A 20,758-nucleotide genomic window follows, 5' to 3' on the forward strand; every position below is an offset into this window, starting at 1 on the left:
ACAGCAGGGATGCAGGTGGAGCGGCTCGGCCAGGACCGTTCACATCTGTCTTGAAGGAGAGAGGGGGGGAAGAAAACCTGCGTTCGGGTCTGTTCAACGCTCTGGATAAAAATTGAACAGAAAATAAGCGTAGAAGCCTGAACTACGTCCAGACTATACCCAGGGATATTTACAAACCTCCCCAAGTCTGGAGAATAATATCGAAGGGATTGCCGCAAAATACAAGTAAGGACTTTTTTTTCTTCTTTGCTTTGGTGACTGTATGGCTCTGTGTGTCACTCCGTGTGTGCGTGTGCGCTCTTTTTTACCTTCTTTCTTTTGGCCATAAGGATTTGTCCTTCTGTGGAAAGGCTTTTCAATTGGTGACAGGTGATGTCAGGAAAAAATAAAAGCTACACTAAAACACTCCTCGCTTTGTGCTGTTGAGATGTAGCGAGCAGCAAATGATGCGTAATGGGTCAATATTTGGAGGAGATTTGGGAGGCGAGTGGATTTGAGGTCTGCTGTTTGTTTTCTGCGGCTCTTGGAGCAGACACGCTGAATTTGGCGTGCGGGGGGGAATGATGGACATATGTGGTTTGAAACCACGCGTGACAGCAATGTCAGAGTGTGGGAATTGAGTAAAATAAAATAAAATAAAATAAAGGGAACAAAAATCTTTCTATTTCACCGAGGTGACGGTTAATTGGAAAGTCAGTTTTTGTGCCTCGGTGAGCTGTGGCTGTATTTACGCAACGTGCAGATGACTTGAGAGGTTATTCTTACAGGTTCCGACCTTCGTTAAACCCGAGGTCTTGTTTCAAATTAGCTGCTCGGCTTTAGAACAGAATATATGGTTGAATTATAGCGAGTGTACGCTGTGGGATAATACTTCTCGCCTATTTCGTTACACACACGCGCACAGCCTGATTAATTGTACGCACTTCTTCAGTCCAAAAAGAGCGAATTTTGCTGGGAGTCCTCTCACTGAGTAGTCGGTTTCTGATTTTGGCTTTATCCGCTGGAATTATTCATCCAGCAACATTTTACTTCAAATTATTAGAAATGCAAGGATAAAAGGAAAAGATGCCCCGGACAATTGTGCCCCCCGAGGGTATACTCTTGAATGAACAGATGCGGGGTTTTTTTTATTTGTTAAACGACAGAAATCCTATGGTCTGTAACTCTCCTCCCTAAAGCGACCTCAGAAGTGTTTCTCCAAGTAAAACTGATCCGCACAACGAGTTGGAAATGCACGCACGCAGGTGCGTGGGTATTTTGGACTCTATATTGCGCCGAGTAGTGTACTGCGACCGTACGAGACTCCTGCGCCACCGTGTCGCCAAACGCCCACTGGGGTGCTTAACGGTGTCTCCGCACAAAATCCCCGAGCCAAAAGAGTAATTAACAAGTGCTACAGATCGGTAAAATCCCCGATTATCAGATTCAAGGCTGGGTTGTTGTTAGTTGTACTGGCCAATATCTGAACTGAGCACTGAGCTCTGTCTTGTTCGGCGGCGCAGAGGCAGACGCGGACGCTGATGGGAAGGACCAGAGAGAGGAAAGCAGACGCCACATGATGAACGTCTGTGTGAACGCCAGCGGGAAGCTGACCTGCTCGGTGCTTTTAAAATGAAGCCCAGTGAACTTTTAATAAATACGAGAGCATTAGCTCGCCGTTATGTTTATTGCTTGCATCTTGATTACTAATAAAAAACGAGTCCTATTTCATTTTCTTTCTCTTTTTTGGGGGGCATATTATGTTGCCTTTTTATGACCTTGCGAAATATCAGTGGCAAAGAAGATGCTCACTGTTTATCAAAGTTGGAAGAACACAGAGAGAAGCGTCCCAGCTCTTACTCACTGACCTGGATTCATTAGTTGAAGGAGTAAATGAAACCCTCGAAGGGGCGACCACACATGAGGTGGTATTTCTTATGAAGCCACCCATGTTCTTAATGCAGATGAAGCCCTGCAGGAGAGATCCACTAAGGTGATATGACTCACTTCCTGGTTACTTTGTCAAGCTAGAAATGTAGGACACAAGTCCACACTACAGAAGTCCAGCGGCACTTAACTCACAGCACAAAATCTTTTTTTTGTTCCATCTTTTGTCATTATTATTGTTATTCAATCAACACTGACAGCACACGTCTTTCCCCAGAAATACTTGTACTCTGGCAGTTTCTTGTTAAATCCCACTTTGTAAAAAGAAACACCATCAACACAGTCTAATGACTCCAGCTTTGACAATGGCTTTAGAAATACCTAAATAGCTTCTCCATTTTATAACAATACACACTGAGCAGACACCTTCGACAGAAAATGGGCCCGTATACAGTTCCACTTTTGTTCTCAGAGCTTTCAGTGCACTTCATGAAGGGTGCTTAACATTGCTTTTGTGGGTAGAGATGACTTATAATAATTGCAAATTCCTCTGCAATTTGAATAATTTTTCCAGACCTTTTCACTGTTTGTTATTCAGTGAGTGCAAAAAGTGGATTTGAGGTCCTGTGCTTCTCTTTGTTTTCGCTCATTCCTCTGTCATGAGGTTTCCACCAACTTTCCTGAATACAAATCTCCAGCTTTTCAACTCAAATGCCATCATTCTGGGTCAACACACAGCCATCAGCCTGTTTTTATGCTGGAAAATAACCTTTGCAAAAGTATAATGTGACTTATTGAGAAGACTCTACTCTATGTAGGAGAAATCTGTAGACAAAGATTAGCAGAGCTATTATCAGGGAATAGATTTAATAAAGGACCTAGACTTAATGTGATTAATGAGAGATTCAGTCTTAGGTTGGGTGTATTTTAGCTCAGATCCAGCCCTTGAAGCAGCTGGCTGAGGCATCACTCAGAAATTCTATATACTCATAGGTCAGTGTTTTGAGCAGCTGACATCTTTCCTCTGACAGCGAGACAGAGCTGAGAAACTGTCTTCTACCTCACCTCCCACTAAACACGGGTACTCATGCTCTCCCCACGCCTCCCCTCTGCCCTGCCTGGCCCCTCCGGTTTACCACCGAAGAGACCAAGAGAGTAAAATTGGAAGAGAAGAGAATCGGAATGGGTAATCTGCCTGTAATCCCACAAAGAGAGCAATCTGCCTCATTAACTCACTATTCTGCTGCTTGCCGCGTGGCTCTCATCCATCTTTCTGTCCATTTGTCCACCATCCGCCCCCAGTGCAGGACAAAAGAGATGCTATATGCTATAGAGGTGCACAGGGGAGCTAGAAACAAGGTAGAAACTTGCGCTTCTGTTAGAAAAGAAGGAGGAAATGCAACAGAAATATGAAAAGAAAGATTTCTCTCTCCCTCATGCCCTCCATTTTAGCTGTGGGGAGCATGGTTGCTATGTGTTCTGCTTATAATGTTAGCTCCTTTGATAAAGTCTGTAGAAGAAGAGCCTGTGAGGCAAAGACAGAGTGAAGCACCTTTCATTGTCTCACGGTGATTGCATGAATGGATCTGCAAGTGAAAGAGATGGAGCAGCACACAGACTGAAGAGAGAGAATACAGTATGGCCTATCGATCCTATCAGTTTACGCCCTTGCCTCCTGTGTGGCCTTGCCGGTAGGATATCCGTGCCTAGATTGAGACTAATCTTAGTCAGCCTGGCAGGACATTTATTATTGAGCATATCAAAGCTAATACATCTCTCAGAGCGCTGTCAGATGCAAAGGGGAAAAGAAATTGTCATGTGATGGAGCCGTTTGAGTTCAAAGCTCTGTGTGGTTTTTAACAAGTTGCCTTTGGTCTTTCTAAATGAGAAGGAGTTTTATGTTGAAAAAAGCTGGAACTGTGCCATATACCCTACTGTATTCCACAAAGATTGGGTCATGAATTCATTCAGCAGAGCTTGCAAGTGCATTTGAATCTTGGATGATGGTTTTCTCTCCCCCCCCCCCCCCCCTCACGAATTGTTGAAAGTAATGTAATCCCAGACCTCTTTTTTCATATCTGAGTAACCCCCGAAAAGCAGCCTCTTCCAATGAATTAATGAAGATGTTCTTTGTAGCCTCCAGTGAGAGCTTGATGTGAAATATTTGCATTACCATATTGCTCGCCTTTTAGCAGCCTCAACCAAGATCCTTGGTGCTACAGTTTAGCTGGAATTCATTAAAGAGAATAGTGAAGTATCAGTAACACACAAATAAAACTTCTCTTCCCGTCTCTTCTTTGGGCTCGCCTCAAATGTCGTCTCCACCAGGTGCTGCCCAGTCTAGACCTAAAAGAACTCTTGGCCTGAGAATTTATGTTTCAGGTGTGGGACACATCTCTTTAGCACCTGCAGGCGAGCTAGTTAACCTAAATTACTCGAGCAGCACAAAGGTAGCTGCTGTTTCTCAGGTTTAAAAATATCATGGCTGCTTCCTTATTTGGAAAGGCATGTTGTGGGGGAAAACATGATGATCAACAACCTAAAGTTAGCCCTTCCTTTCAGAGTCAGCCAATGATTGGAGGTCTTTGGCACTGCAGAACCTGTAAGACCAATAGAACAGTTCTGAGCCTTATATCTAAACAGCAAGGCTGCCTCCATCTTTCAGCTATACCCATCTATTCCAGGGTATGCTAACATGAAGCTAGCCGTGAAAGGATCCTATTTCGAAGTGGAGCAGGTTGCGTAACAGGGATATGGGACACAAAAAAACCCCACATAAGAGTTTTATGCTCATAATTGAGGAGTGGGTGTAAGTAACTAATCCTTATGCTGTGGGATATCAGTCATCCACACTATTGCTAGTTCTCTATAATCATGCAGTTTGTTTGCATAACACTTGCATATCGAAGCACACAATAGCATTTACTTCCAAAGATAAGTGCTGGACTTTAACATTAACCACTTACACACAATTTAGACATCAAAGCACAGTATGAGGCTATTTTCTTTAACCATTTTTAAAGATGCAGGGAGTGTGGAGAGTTCAGTCATCACTTATCAATATGAATGCGTCTGCGTCAACCCAAACACAGATCTATATTTCCATTCATTCATGAGTTGGCCGCTGAGTTCCAGCGAGCCAGGTTTCCTCAGACCACGTTTTTAACCGAGCTTGTCTCTGTGCATGTTTTTCTTTCTTTTCTGTACACCTCCTCCCACCTTCTTTCGTGAATCTCAACAGACCAACTTGAATAACTGTAAGTACTGCTCTCAGTCAAGTGCCCTTAAGAGAATTGTTGTTCTCCCCCACAGGTTATTCCTCTTCTAGAAATCCATAAAGCTTTTGTCCGCACTGTCATAAATGAACATATTTTCATGGAGCCATCCCTGCAGCCAAATCAATACGAGATATTCGAACATGAGTTATTCCTGCAAAAAGCTCCTTAGCCTACAAGTCCAGCTCTAGCCCCGTTCTGAAGTGTAACTATTTTCCAGTCCCAGCGTTCAGCTGTTCCTTATGTTTTATTCACCATCTGAAATTAGGTCTGGATTGTTCCTACGTGCAGGATGAATGAACTGAGCGACAGGGGGCACTCGGGGGCTGATGGGGGTCATGATATTGAGATACTGTCTACTCCTGCAACCACGGCCACACTCAACCCCAGCACGACAGCACTTTTCCCACCAGGCAATGGAAAGGAGTGACTATTCTGCAAGCCACAATGGCCACTTCACTGCAGAGAGGGAAAGGCTTTGGCAGGGCACAATGGGTCTTTTTAGAGAGGTGGTTCTGCTGTTGCCGGGGTTTGCTTTGGGTTTGTGCAGCCAGCGTACCTTCATCAGGCTTCTCTTGTCACTGATACGATGGCACTCTTTTCGCAGGCGGCCACAGGGCAGAATGTGGGAATAGCCACCATTTATCCCACAGAACTCTCATGTCGAGCGCTCTCAGGAGCCAAGGGCACAGGTTGAGCAGACAGGGTCAAACAATTACCCAACACTATTCTCTCAGTTGTAATGAGCCAGGAATACAGAAGCACCATTGAGCAATGACTGCTGGCACAATTTTGAGATTCAAAGTAAAAACAGACATAAAACAGGCATCGAGTTCAGTCACATTTAGCTTTATTGTATTTGTATAGTTGTAATGTATCAGGCTTTCAAGCACTGTGTTTCTTGAATATTTGTTTTTAGTAGTAAAAAAACAATCTCACTGATAGCCACGGTGCTAATTTTTCTTTGCACTCTTTCAAATTTCCGTTTTAGTAACTTCTCTGTTGCCGATGCAGATTTTTTCTCCCCATTTTCCTATTTGTCAAAAGCAAATGAGACCTGTGTCACATTTGTGCCAATCTGCCACTTTGGCTGCCACTTTCCTGTTCTGAAGGAGAAAAGCAAAGATGTGAAGGCTAAATGTGTCAGAATGATGGTAAGAGGAAAAGAGGCAGAGAAGAGAGAATGAGCAGGGTGTGTGGAGAGAGAGAGCTGAGTCGAAGGCCATCCATCCCTTCCTCCATCTTAGTCCAGCTGTTTCAGTCCAGCCATCCATCCAAATAGCTTCAGTGAGACTTGCTGACTAACTGCTGAGATGCAGTACAGACTTTTTATTTAGTTTGTCGGACTGTGTGCTTCTCCAAGAAAATGCACAGTCTACTGTTTTTTCCTGCATTTCTGTCCCATATGCTTCTATTTAGTTGTGAATCAGTGAGCTGAAATATAAAATCCTCATTCCTTACTATTTTGACTTGAATATGCCTTAAATATGTCGTTGCCCCAATTTATAAACTCTGTTTAAAGACATAATGCAATAATAGTGCAACAATGATGCAGTTTGTTTTTGCTGCTTTTGCTGTCCCCCAGCAAAACATCTTCTACTGCACAAAAAAAGATGTTGCACGTTTCCAGCAGGTATTTGTTTTTTAATTAGAATAACAACTAATTTGAGATGATATTAACTGAAACCACATCAACAGTGTGTGTATTTTCATGCCGAGTGTAAAATCTGAACTGTCATGATTTTGAACACTATCTGTATTTTAAGACATTCTGGGATTGGTTTCAGCAGAAACTGAAGGTGTCCAAAGCTGCAGCCTCTCAGATCATGGTCTGGATATTAAATAAGCCCAGACTTGACTGCTTTGGGATCACAGCCACTCTTCCTTGCAATGGTGCTAATTATGGGGGTTTAGCACTTACCAGGTTTCCAAGTCTGTCTCTCTACCATTTCCAAATGGAGCAGTCCAGGATTCATCAGTGTTTTCCCTATGTTCCAAGCTGGTGTGTCACACCATTTGGCCTGGGTGTTCCGGGACTGGAATATACGATGACACGTTCCTCCCACTCCCCAGCGAGTCCCTGGAATAACTATGTGATTTGACATGGCCCCCGGTGTACAACAAGCTGTAGAGTGTGGGAGACAGGAAGTGTGCATGTGTGTCACAGATGGTATTAGCGCCAGAAACGCTCGGACTTGTTTTGACAAAGCAGATCCCTAAGAATGTATTGGTGTTTTCCACCTCTCATATGGCACAGCAGCCTGTCACCTTGGCATGTCTTGAAGAAACATAGCAGTCATCAAAACCTGGATTTCCACAATAGGGTATTATTTTGTTTTTAATTCACTGGTATTTATTACCTTGTGTATTTTAATTGTAAGTGTTACAAGACACATTGCATGAACTAAAAGACAAAGACAAACAAACGCTAGCTTATTTGATTTTGCTCTTACAGTATTAAACCAGAGATGGAGTTGAATAATAACACCCACATTACAGTAAGAAGAAGGGCCAACATCATCACAGGGGATAGCTTCCAGGCTGATAGAGAGTCAGATACTAACAGAGAGGAAAAAAGACATAAATTGAGAAAAGAAGGAAACAGAGGCAGATTACAGGAGCCCAGAGGACCTCTTAGGTTTTCCAAAACACAGAAGCTGTGCTGAAAAGTCAGCCGTTCCAAAGACCTATCAAACTTCTTCAGAGCATTATCGATTGAAAGCTAACACTCTTGCCAAGCCATTTTCTCCAAGGATGCCGCTATCTGCAAGCCGTGCACTTTGCTCTAGTTACCCACTATTCACTGGCTAACCCAGCTCAACTCTCAATCTGTAAGACTTAGTCACACCTGTGTGGCCCGGAGCAAGTCAGCGAGTAGAGTGAGAGAGTGTGTTGTTCTCTCCTCTGAGTAGAAGCAATTTCTTGGAGTTCTCACACATTTGCAAAGTGATCACATCCAGCAGTTGTAATCAACATTATAAATGGTAGAAGATGTATATATTTCACTTGTTAGGCTACATGGCTGGTAGAAAGTTGACACTGAGGTGCATTGCTTATGGATGGGGAGGTTTAACTTATGCTGCTTTGAAGCTGGAAGCGGTGCTATATATTTTATGTGCATTTGAGAGCTGAACAGCCTCGCTTTACAAATGGCATGGCATCAAAAAGCATTTCTGGCTTCATTTTGTATTTTTGGATCAATTGAATATACCACATACACACTCTTAAATATCCAGGTCTCATCTTATCTTAAAGACCTCATAGTACCACAATGAGGTTTTTAAGATAAGCTCACCCCAATGGAGCACTTTGCTCTCAGACAGCTGGGTTACTTGTGGTAAAACTTTCTATTTTGATACTGCTTATAGTTAGGGTTGGATCAGGTGATCAGGAGTAGTTCTACTCGAATAGGCCTAGGTTGCTGGGAGCGTCTCATGATGGGCTGAATGTCTCTTCTTCATTCACCTTGTTTGATTGTCTGTGTGTTTTTACACTGCTTTGCATTTGCATCCCCAAACAGTTATAGCAGATGGTACCTCTCCCTGAGCCTGGTTCTGTCAGTGGTTTCTTCCTGTTAAAAGGCAGTTTTTCCTTTCTGCTGTCGACAAATACTTGCTCACAGAGAAGTCATTAGATTGTTGGGCCTTTCTCTGTATTACTGTAGGATTTTTACCTTACAGTATAACGCGCCTTGAAGTGACTGTTTTGTTGAGGTGAAGTGGCTCATGTAGTTTTCACAGCATTCTTAGGATTACAGGTTTAAAACATGCAAATATCTGCGGCAGGAACCAAGTTTGTGAATAGTGGAAAATTAAAAAAAAAAGGATTTCATAACAACTGCTATATTTTTTACCATTTGAAATATGGAAACTAAAACTAGTTGTAGCCCAGTAACTGCTGTATTCATCGAGTCAGCGACAGAAAGCATTTTTACTTTATGTGGGCAAACAGGAAAACTGTAAATCAGAGTACTTGAAAGGAAACTGACCACCAAAAGCCTCAATCCTTGCTTTCCTTCATCAGTTAAAGTGCAAACTACATGAAAATTCTTAATTGGCCCTTAACCAAAACCACAATGCTTAACCAAAATTTGAGATGTCCAGAATAAATGTGCAGTCTTCCTTCATATTATTCCTTAAGCTACAGAGTTTAGTCAGTTCAGATCTTCTCCATCTGCTGCCTGCAGTCAAATGTGGAGTGTTAGCTCTGAGTATTTCAGTGACCTTCCGTGATGTCATTAAGTGTTTGTGGCACATTCCACAGTGCGTTGCCACCTCCTGCCTCTTCACTTTAGCAGTGCAGCTGAACCAGAAACAATGGGTGCATGGCGCACAAGTCACAAGGACTCCATGACTATCAAGGAAGGACATGCTTTGTGCACACGGTCCATTGGCACACAGCTCTTAGTGCTGCCACTGTTTTGAGAGCTGCCGTCGCTTCAGCACCATGGACAGATCTCTACCCACATGCTTTGTTTCCTCTCTCCCACACTGCTGCCTGTCTCACAATGCCAGACTATTACGTTAGTCAGCTAACCTTGGGTTTAACACTGACTTTCTTGTTGCATGAAGATGCCTTAATTTTAATGGCAGCTTATCGCCCTGGTAACCTATGCTGAATATCATCGCTCAGATTCTCCATAAATGATTCAGTTCAGGATTAAAACATCATTTGAATGATGTTGAAAGAGCAAGTCAATGTTTCACATTTTCCAGCTGTAAAATGTAGAGTCTAACACATTAAGAGCTGATGTTGGTAAAGCGTAAACATCAATAATGAAATAAAATTAGACTATTAATTGTGCTACAAAACGCCCAACATCGATTGGTCCAGTGTAAACTGTTGCCCTCATATTTCATCATTGCAGCTCTGGAGAACATGAGACCAACTTTTTAAATAGAAATCTTTTAACAGAATCGATACACGGCACAGTGATAATGGCAAGCACACTACGTCTGCTGTGTTCTGGTGATGCTTTGCTTCTAACAATTTAGATTTTTTTGCTTGTTTACCAAGCAAAAAAATACACACAGTGTTTTTTTTCTTCTAATTTATCTGTGTTGACACAGACATGATGTGTCAACAAACAAAGCGCTAAGCACCATTCCTGTTCTTAGAACTTAAGATAAGGTTAAATTTCTGTTGTTATTGATTCTATTTAATGCAGCCAGAGGATAATTTTTATAGCTCATCAGACGGCCCATTTTGTCTGTGAACAGCCAGCGTTGATGGCTGCATGGAAATTCAGTTGGATGGTATCAAAGGTATAAGGAAACAGTCTGACAGAGGCTTACTCTGTATATGGAAATATATCTGGTGCAGAAAGGAAAGGCATGCTGTTTATTCCGTACCTTGGACAGCTCCTCTCTTCAGCCCACTCTGCCTCCGCTCTCTTCAAAACCAGCCAATTGTGTCTGAGGGAGTAAGAGGGTTTCAGTACCTTGGACAGCTCCAGCTCTGGGACTGCCGCTCACTGTCCCTCTGCCATTTTTTCCCTCAAACACAGAGGAGCTGTTTATTCAGCACCTCGTTCCCCAAACTTTCCAGCACTATCCTCAGTGTCTGTGTGAATGAATGCAAGTGTGTGTAGCAGACATGGTGTGTACCCTGTCTTTGCTATTGGTAGAGCTCCATACAGCTCCATACATAACCACTGCTGCTCAGGATTCCTGTGATGGTTTAGAGGTGCGTACGTGTGTGTGTGTGCTTAACTGCACACATTACAACTATGATCTGGTTTTTTTCTCTTTATGTCAACCTTTCTAGGTTTTTCTGAGTCTGGTATTATTTGTTGTTGTTTACCCTCCTGCCAGTGCTAATACTTTCACTCACCACTGTTGCAGAAATTAAGGGAATGTTCTTAGGAAGTAAATAACCATGAAACAACCTAGTCAGGTCTATTTCTAAGTACAACACAAAAATGGTTTGTGTGTGAGTGTATGTGTTGGGCTGGCTACAGCTTAAGCTGTTGTTGTTTTAAAATGAATTATTGACTTATGTGATGCCAATGAGAGGGACCTGAAGCCTCGGTGGGATAAAACTGCTATGATTATGTGTGATTTACAGTCCTCAGATGTGTTAGTGATGACTGTGCATACCTACCCCACCCCCCACACACATGCTCTCATCTCCACCTAGTTCTTTGCACCAATTTCTTACCCCAGTCTTGTATTGCATCTAGCATTTCTTATTTATTTTTTTCGTTTTTATATCGAACTAGACTTGAGCCAAGCATAATCGAGGCTCAGGGCAAGAACTGCTGACTGGAGCCCTTTGATGTTTGGGCTGCTGGTTTTTCGTCAGGTCATGGTGTAAATGTAGTGATGAGGTCGTGCAATGTTAAGCCCAAGCCTCTTAGCGCACTTAAGGTAGCTGCAGAATATCTATGTAAGCTCTTTTGAAGTGCATAAATTTTGTCTGATGGCATGTGCAACGTCAGAACTTTTTCACTGAAGGAAATACTGTGGAGATTTATGGAATATCATAGCTAAGCATTTGTGCTCAGTGCGCAATAAGAGCCCAGTGCCATAATATGCACTTGTGCAGGTAAATGTGATAGAATGCATCCTTGTGAATGCAACAAATAAAAAAAATGCTATCTATGTAGTATTAAATACATTTTTCTGTTGTTGCACAAAACACACCATCTAATCCCAATTTCAACAAGAATGATCACATCCCATAGAATGTGTTTTAGATAAGGTTTTGCATGCATATTTATTTTCATATGCAAACCCTCTTTATGTCCCCTGGCACCACCTGTGACCTCGGGTTGAGTAAAGTCAGCTGATTCTCATGTGGCTGCCGATGCCTTTCTCATCCCTGCAGATGGTCCTGATAGGCCATGGCATGGCCCAGGGACAGCTGCTGAGTGTCACAGCAACAGAACGAGATAGCAGTGAGAGGGTGTGAGAGAAGCAAAGGCAGGGGACTGTTTAAGGTGGCTGTGTTTGTGGAGTGCATGATCTGATTTACTTCTTACTGTTTCTCCACTTTATCTTACCACTTCATACATATTAGTGATCTGTGACAATGAACATCCCAAAGAGAATAAAGACCAGTTAAAGTGATCTTTACATTATGGAAAGTAAACTATCTCATGTTTACTCTCTTTTATGAGACACTAGTTTTTATGTGTTATGCTGAAACTGCAAAATAACTACTTCTTTAAGAGGAGAGGAGCTCAATTGTGATTATCGTTCCAGAGTTTTCTGGTCGCTTAGAATATGTCAGGTGAGTTTTGCAGATTTTGCGTAGCATTATGTTTGCATACAGATTTGTTTTGAGTATATCGCAATGATTAAAAAAAACACACAGTAGTTCACCCCGTGTTATAATCTGCTGCACTGACCTCATCTCTGTGTGCTGTACAGTGATATACCACCACTGTACAAATGCACATAGGGCACAAAAAGGGCAAAGTTCAGTCAGTCAGGAGCTTTTGCTCTTATTCATTGTTAGCTTGGGCTTGGGTATGAAGTCAGATGGAATGAGGGATGAACTGAGAGGGTGGAGAAATTAGGTAAAGGTGAAAGAGAAATGGTAACAATAAAAAAAATAAATAAGGAGAGAATTGGGTAAGTAATGGGGGACTTCTGGGGGAGGATGATGAGGAGAAATTATTTGTTAAGAAGGAGGTTAAAACAGTTGAGAAAGTAGGGTGGGAAATAATGCTGCATTTAAAAAAACCGAACACAGTAAGACTGTACCAGAGAAAAAGACAGACAGAGACAGAGAGGAGATTAGGTTTGGTGCCGAGTGCAACCTGTGGTTTGACATTGGCTAACCTTGGCTGTCTGACAGTTGGAAGGAGAGGTTATCTGTCTCCCCTTGGTCCACTCCCTGCTGCTTTAATGAATTTACCGAGGTCTTGGGAATGGCTAATGCACTTGTTTATGTAGGTAAGAAAAAAGGTGGCTGCAAAATTCCCCACAGCTGTTCTTTCATAGAGGGAACCAAGTAGTCTTGTCAGCAAGTGTCCATGTTCAATTTGGTTACCATTTAGTAGGTTTGAATTCAAATCATGACCTTTGCTATGTGTCCACAGAGTTTTATTTTAGGTCCATATAATGTCTTAATTGGAAAATCTCTTTTTTTATGTTTAAAAAAATCCAGGATAGCAAACAGAAAGTTACCAAAGTAATCCTAATAGCATGATGAATCCCACATGCTGTTTAAAATATCACTTCCTGATCTATTTGCTTGCCTGCATGCTTGGACTATCACTACCAAACCATTCCACTGATGGTGCTTTTTAAACATGTATCTTGTGAACAGGGGTACAGAGAATCTAGGGGAAGATGGGATTGTGATCTCATAGTGCAGGGGCAATGGGACTGTTGTGGAAGGCCATGTGAAGGAGGAAGCAAAATGTATCCGTTCCTATTAAGAGAGAAAAGAGGGGTCAGAGGACTGCCAGTAGGAAACAGAGAGAGACAACAAGTCAGTGTGAGGGGACAGAATATGGCAGCCTAGGATGGAACATCAGTCATAGTGATACTCGTGGCAAAGATGAGAGGCAGAGAAAACAAGCTCAGAATGAGAAGGAAAGAAAAGATTGGCTAAACTGTGAGAGACAGATCTTTATCTCTTGTGCAGTGTTAAATGCTAAGGATGTTTCTGCTTACTGCAGAGCATGGTTTTCTGAACCCTTTGGGTGTTTTCCTTGTGCCTGACTCCTTAGTGGAGGAGGAGGAGTGAGGAGGCAGAGCACTGGGTTCAAAGAAAGCTGCTTGCCTGTCTGACATTGCTAAGAGATACATCTCCCTCGCCGTCTTTCCCAGGTTAACATAGTTCAGTTGCAATGTAACTGCTTTTGGATTTCATATTTTTACTAGTGTCAACATTGGTTCCCAATGTAGAATAAAACTGACAGGATGGACTGATTGCATGGGTTTGCTAGGGGGTGTATAGAAATTAAGAGAAAGGAGAATTACTGACAGTTTTCCTCAGTGTTGGATTACTCTATTGTGATGGTAAAGCAATGGTTTAAATTGTGTTGTTTGGCCTCAACACAACCGAGGCCAAAAATGTTCACTGCTAAATGGGTGGCTCCTCTTCATACAGTAATGGTACAGTCCAACCTTCACCTGACATGCTGAGATAGTACTTAACATGGTTTAATTTGACTTTGTGATGGTGGTCGAACAGACAGAGACAAATGAACAGAACTACTGAACGGGATGCTAAAAATACATATAGGTACAAGCTAAGTGTTCAGTGTTGAAGTAGACTATTGAATTCCCAGATTGCTAGCTTAATTGTTTTGAAGCTAACAACGTGTGAAAATGAAGCTCAAGGATAAAAATGTGCAAGATGTCAACTGAAATACTAAAAGTCATTTCACATTAAATGTGCACAATTTTACACACAGAGGTGTTTTTTTCTAGTTGCTTATAACGCCAGCTGTGAAGTTAGTGAAGAGGTAAAAAGCTTTCATTTTAGCATGTGTTTGTCAACGTTTGCTATTTTAGTTTAACTGATATCCTCATGTTAACTGCTGACCAGTTAACATGACCATCTCGATGTTCCAGATGTTGCATCCGCAGATTCATCATTTTCAATAAGTAGTCCCCTCTGCCTGTCAGTATATCATAAGGTTTGACAAGTTTCAAGAGCTCACTGAGCTCCAGTTCATGCTATAGTCCTACTATTGTCTTCATAATAAATTTAAAGTGTTAAAAAAGTGCTTTTCCATGCCATAATTCAGAAGCGGGTGCTTTCCGTGTGACACCACCCACCAACTCAATGGAGACTTGAGTTTACCTGCATATATCTTGTTAACTCTGTCAGCTGGTTAACACCTGCTGCTGCTTATTTAGCAAACACATTAACATAGGCAGTAGACAGCTGCCCATGTTAACTGGTGATTGTCACAGTGTAACTTGCGCAGCTGCCTTCTCAATATGATGCAACATCAGGATGTTGTTTTGTATAAAGTCATCAAATGTGCCCTCGATGGCCGATCGTGGCTCAAGAGTTGGGAGTTCGCCTTGTAATCGGAAGGTTGCTGGTTCGAGCCCCAGCTTGGACAGTCTCGGTCGTTGTGTCCTTGGGCAAGACACTTCACCCGTTGCCTACTGATTGTGGTCAGAGGGCCCGGTGGCACCAGTGTCAGTCAGCCTCGCCTCTGTCAGTGCGCCCCAGGGTGGCTGTGGCTTCAATGTAGCTTGCCATCACCAGTGTCTGAATGGGTGGATGACTGAGTGTGTAAAGTGCTTTGGGGTCCTTAGGGACTAGGAAAGCGCTATACAAATACAGGCCGTTTACCATTCCTCATTTGATTGAAAACGAATAGATTTTAAAAGGTGGTATCAGTGTATGTGTGCATTTTTTTATCTCCAGTATGCTGTAAGTAAGTGCTGTTTATTCCAGGAAATAACCTGTATATGTTGTGATAGTTCAACTTATTATCTTTCCCAACATGAAACGTGTAATCAGAGGTTTAGAGCACATGGAAATGATCATTGTCTTAAAATAGAGGTCTAGTGCCTACCACTGTGTCTGAGGTTAATGAGAATAAAGACTTCACTGAGTAAAACAAAGAAACAATATAATATATAGGAACGTTTTAAAATACTGTTTTGATCAAAAAGAAACATATTTAATCAAGTGTTTTGATCCAACTTGTACCTCAGTAATCTAGTTCCAAAGGCACCTTTCTTACACCACTGATCTGCTTGAATGAGTCACTTCCTCTCCTATAGGCTATATGACATTATTATGTCAGCCTCTTAAGATGATGATTTAGGAAACATGGCTGTATTAACTGAGATAGTCACAGCTTGACATTGGCAGGTTCCTACTTAGTACAGGCTAACATGTGGTTTGAAATAAGCAAATGTGCTTCACTCTTTCTTCACGTAAGTTCAGCTGCTGGATTTTTTAAGTGTATGTGGATTGTAACTGTAATGTCTTTCATTTAAAATGAACAGATGCATTTTAAAGGAAGAAGTGGTGCGTGTTATTGCGATTAGAAGTGTAGCAGTATGTAAATGCAAACATGCTAAAAAATTATGAAGGAGCCAGGACAGTTTGATTCCCAACCAGCTGTTGTGAAAAGTGCTTTTGATCTCAGGGAATGATCGGATAATCCAATGGATGTGATCTTCCTCACTTTGTTGGGTGTGTCAGCATATACACATGCAGTGGGAAGTTTACAAGATTTGCAGGTGTAGTTGGCCTTTTGGAAATGATTTATCGGCACTGGTATTTTGGTGCAGACCTAGCCATGGTAAACCCGATAAGCGTGCCTTTAGTTATGATTTGTTTTGTGTCGTTGACTATGTCAATTATTGTGTGCTGTGTGTCTTCACAAACAGCTTTGAACCAACACAAAACATTCAGTTTTCTCAACCTGTTTTTTTTTTTTTTTGCCTTTGCAGTTTTGGGGGATTCTTTAGTAACCTTATGTCAGTGTCTGCCCTGACATCTCATTTATAAAGGACACCCTGTGGTTCTTTCACAGTATTAAAGTAACTTCAGCAGTATCAGTGTGGGTTTTGAGACTTAGACCAATTGCCTCTCATTGCTCATTTTATGTTTTTTGCTCACATTATTTTTGATGTATAATTTCAAAATGAATATATTAATAATGTGAAAATGAGAGAGGTTGCATTTACAGACTTTGGATATAATATTCCCAGAATATCATTAAAAAAACCTTTTATAAAAGTTAAAAAGGATTTGATACATGGTGTCATACCTGGGGAATATCACACTTTCCCATATTCAAGATAATATTTGTGAAATCATTCTCCTGATTTGGAGTGCTTTAAAAAATATTGCGTTCTTTGCATAATAAACGTTTTTTAAAAATGGCCCCTCAAACAAATGGTGGGATGGTAGAAAAATGCTCCTATCAACATCCATTAAAGTATTTTTTTCCTCAGAAAACTAATGTCATTCATGACCTGAAATTTTGCATAATAACTGTTAAAATGTGTCTTTCCCAAGGCACTTTTTTCATTTAAATTTGATGGTCAAGTGAAAAGTGTTTATTTTTATTTTTTTTGTAGATAGAATGACCCATTTGCACAAGTTTGCACAAGTCCGGTTTAAAAGACATCAAATCAAAGCATCCTTGAGCTTTAATGGGCTTTTAAAAGCTGACCAAAGTGATAACAATAACAAACAACAATATCCCAGCTTTTGTTTTGATATCCAATGAATATTTGAAACATCCTTTGCCCAGGCTCTTGGTTTTGGGATTTTGCCATGAACTCTAATTGATTTAAATCAGGTTGAATGGATATAAACGATCATAAAAACCAGCATCCTGTTTGTACTTTATAACAGCACAAGCAATTAGTTTCAAATGTGAGTTTAGAGTGCATTTGGAGTTAATTTAAAAGCCGCAGCAACATTTTCACTGCCTTGAACCCCATGACTTAGCTGTGTTGGCTCATCGGTAATGTCATGACTAGACAAGCAATGTCTTGAATAAAAAATGCCCAGCGGTGCCAAATTAAAAGGTCAGTCATCCCTAGATATACACTTTCCTTTCTGAACTCAGAAACATATTACTCAGGTGTGTGTTTGTGCTGCTGTGTAGTGTATGAGGAAATAAAAGGAAGCATTCCTGCATCGTTGGATCTTGGTAGGGCACACAATCTTGTTTAGAAGGAGAGGATGTCTCAGAGTGGAGACTCCTTCTGCACAGCTGCTGCCTATTGGTATGTGAAGGCCTCATAATTGCATTAGTGCCAGGACTTATTTTGGAGCTATGCTGACTTCCAAAACAAAAATGTTCACTCATGATTTATGAAAAGAGGTCAGGAAGAACTGCATGTGAAAGTGGATAGACTTTTTTATGACAGAGATGTATGCATTATGGAAAAAAAAGTGTAGAACTACTTACTTCACTTTCTTAGTCTTGAACAAGGCTTGCCCTGCCTTTGAACCATGTGCAGTATGTGTATGAATGTAATGACTGGCTACTAGTTTTACTTCAGTGCTCTGTAATGCTTCTTTAATAATAAGGCCCTGTAGCTGTGGCTGGTGGTCGTGTCCATCAGTCAGAACACCTGGGGCCCACTGGGGGCCTGAAAATTAGTGTAAGATATAAACTCAAAGATGTTTTAACAATGTGTTCTGCAGATGTGCAGGAAAAGCATTTTCTTACTATGCACTTGCACAATGCACTTGCTTGAAACGTAGGAACAGGCGCAGTTCAGTTGGACCTGTGACCACTAATCACATCCAAGCATGGAACTCCAACATTCTCTCAGCTATCACTTTGTGAAAGAATTGACAAATATATTTAAAGGACAGCGTGTCACCACTTCCACAGTGAAGCTTAAAAAGCTCTCTATTTTCAAATGTCCATGTGCATGAAAGACAGAAACAGGTTGTGTCTGAGTTTTTAAATGCCGAATGAGCACAGACCTTGGAGCAGGGGGAGAGGGAACAATCATGCTCAGGCATGGTACAAGGCAGCTGTGTTTAGTGTGCGTTCAATCAGTTCAATTCAATGTAATTTTATTCACTTTTATTTATATAGCAACGAATCGCAATAGCAATTGCCTCAAGGCATAAACAGACATGCAAACACTAAAGCTTTGTGTTAGCATATTCTGCACATGCATGCAAAAAAGATAATGATTTTGCAGTAGCCAACCTCGACAAATGGATCTGAAATTGTGTGTGTTTACAGCAAAGTACACAAATAAAAATAAATGGTAAATGGCCTGTATTTGTATAGCGCTTTACTAGTCCCTAAGGACCCCAAAGCGCTTTACACATCCAGTCACCCACCCATTCACATACTGGTGATGGCAAGCTACATTGTAGCCACAGCCACCCTGGGGCGCACTGACAGAGGCGAGGCTGCCGGACACTGGCGCCACCAGTAGGCAACGGGTGAAGTGTCTTGCCCAAGGACACAACGACCGAGACTGTCAGAGCCGGGGCTCGAACTGGCAACCTTCTGATTACAAGGCGAACTCCCAACTCTTGAGCCACAATATACACACTGTAGTTTTAATGCTGGTGTTTAACCTCATCCATTAGATCGTGCTAACGTACGGCTGTTTTCCTAGTATTTTCTCACACCCACCCTTGGTGACTGGTTTGATTTTTTCCTTAATTTCTCTCATTTAAGTTACTAGTACATTAGCTGCCAGGTATACCTCTCTTCCTAAATGCTCTCACTTTCAAGGTCTAACAGTCAAGCTGGTACACAAACCCATACATAAACACACAGAGCACAGCGATTGCCCACAGGTGCTGGCTACAGCTGAAAATTCTGGGGCATAATCATTTATTTCAATCGGCCTTCTGTCAGTTTAGCATATTTTAGCATAGCCACCTGAGGATTGAAGAAAAATGTATGCAGATTTTCCATTACTCAGAGATATCAGCTAAACAGCACTTTGCCTCCCTTGATCAACTGTGTCTTCCGCATTACATCATTCTGAGATAATGCACCACAGCTCATCCATCAAATTCCCTTACGTTTCTTTTCAGCATTTTCAGCCCTTCTAGACATCTCCTCTGTGTGTCAGTAAATCGGTGCATTTGCATGTCTCTGCTTTCACCGGATGCCTTTTTTTTTGCATAACAACCTAGCGTCAGATCACACCAAATATGCTTAAGATACATTTCTCCCTCGCACAATGTGGCTGCTGTAATACGTTCACTTGTAATGGCCTACAATCGGTTTGGTAGACTGTGGTTTGAAAAGGCGTTACTGTGGAGGATGTCAGCATGTATAATGAGGATTAAATCATAGATGGGTCGGGAGCCTCTCTTACTACAGTGTTGAGGCGCTGCTGTGGTTTGGATTTTTGTGCACACACTTGCACAATGAGGAGGCCAAGCATTTCAGGCCCCACGGCACAGCAGATAATGCATGTGTAAGATGTCATTGTGCATAATTTAGCGTGAAGAAATCATTTTGTTGGTCATGTGCTTAGCTGGGTGGATTGGATGGATGAGATTGTTATCAAGTGAGGGTTCACTCATATGGAATGGATCTGCATGAGTGGGCTAATGAGACCTGTACTTAAGATAAGAAAAGAGATACTTGTTTGTTACTTTTTTACTTGCAGTTGAACATTATTATTATTGTTATTTTATTGCAAGTGATTGATAGAGGGTCAGAACATGTGGTATAAATAATGTCCTGTATCTATGATCATTCTGTGGTGATCAGGATGGATAGTTTTTTCGGTGACCTGCTGTCCACCACAGCTTCATGAGTGTCTAGTTTGCAGCCAATCACAGAGCCAGCCTACCTAATCAGTATATAGTCAGTCATTATTTTGCTAAAACTACACCAAATGATAAATTTTACATCAATTTATGGATTGTTTTAAAACAATAACTATTTGTTGTTTTTTAATGACAAATAATGGACTATCATTAACTGTTATTTCACACAAACTATTAACCCTCTACAACATTTCTAATGACAAAAAATGTATTTAGCTCTGAAAACAAATGACAATTTTGGACCCTTTGGTTGGTTCAGACAGAAGGAAGGAGGAAGAGAGGACAGGAAATGGACAGGAAGACAGAAAAACTGGCGAGAGAGGAGATTGGAACTCATAGTAAAATAAAGTCGAAATGTACTGGGGTGTCTGTGATTTCCACAAATGTATTCTGTGTTCACAAGT

General features: G+C 41.4%; 1 protein-coding gene across 6 annotated transcripts in view; it reads left to right on the forward strand.

Annotated features, from left to right (window-relative positions):
* Positions 1-20,758, forward strand: part of nrxn2b (neurexin 2b) — a 719,066-nt gene continuing 698,308 nt past the window's right edge. For all 6 annotated transcript variants that reach the window (XM_086285249.1, XM_086285255.1, XM_086285254.1 and 3 more), the window contains exon 1: positions 1-225. The gene's annotated coding sequence lies outside the window, so the exon portion shown is untranslated. The remainder of the gene's footprint in view (positions 226-20,758) is intronic.

Source organism: Aulonocara sp. 'chitande type north' Nkhata Bay, linkage group LG3, assembly GCF_057382095.1.
Source record: "Aulonocara sp. 'chitande type north' Nkhata Bay isolate Kocher_YH1m ecotype deep benthic linkage group LG3, A_spYH_male_GT1.1, whole genome shotgun sequence".
Taxonomy (NCBI): Eukaryota; Metazoa; Chordata; class Actinopteri; order Cichliformes; family Cichlidae; genus Aulonocara; species Aulonocara sp. 'chitande type north' Nkhata Bay.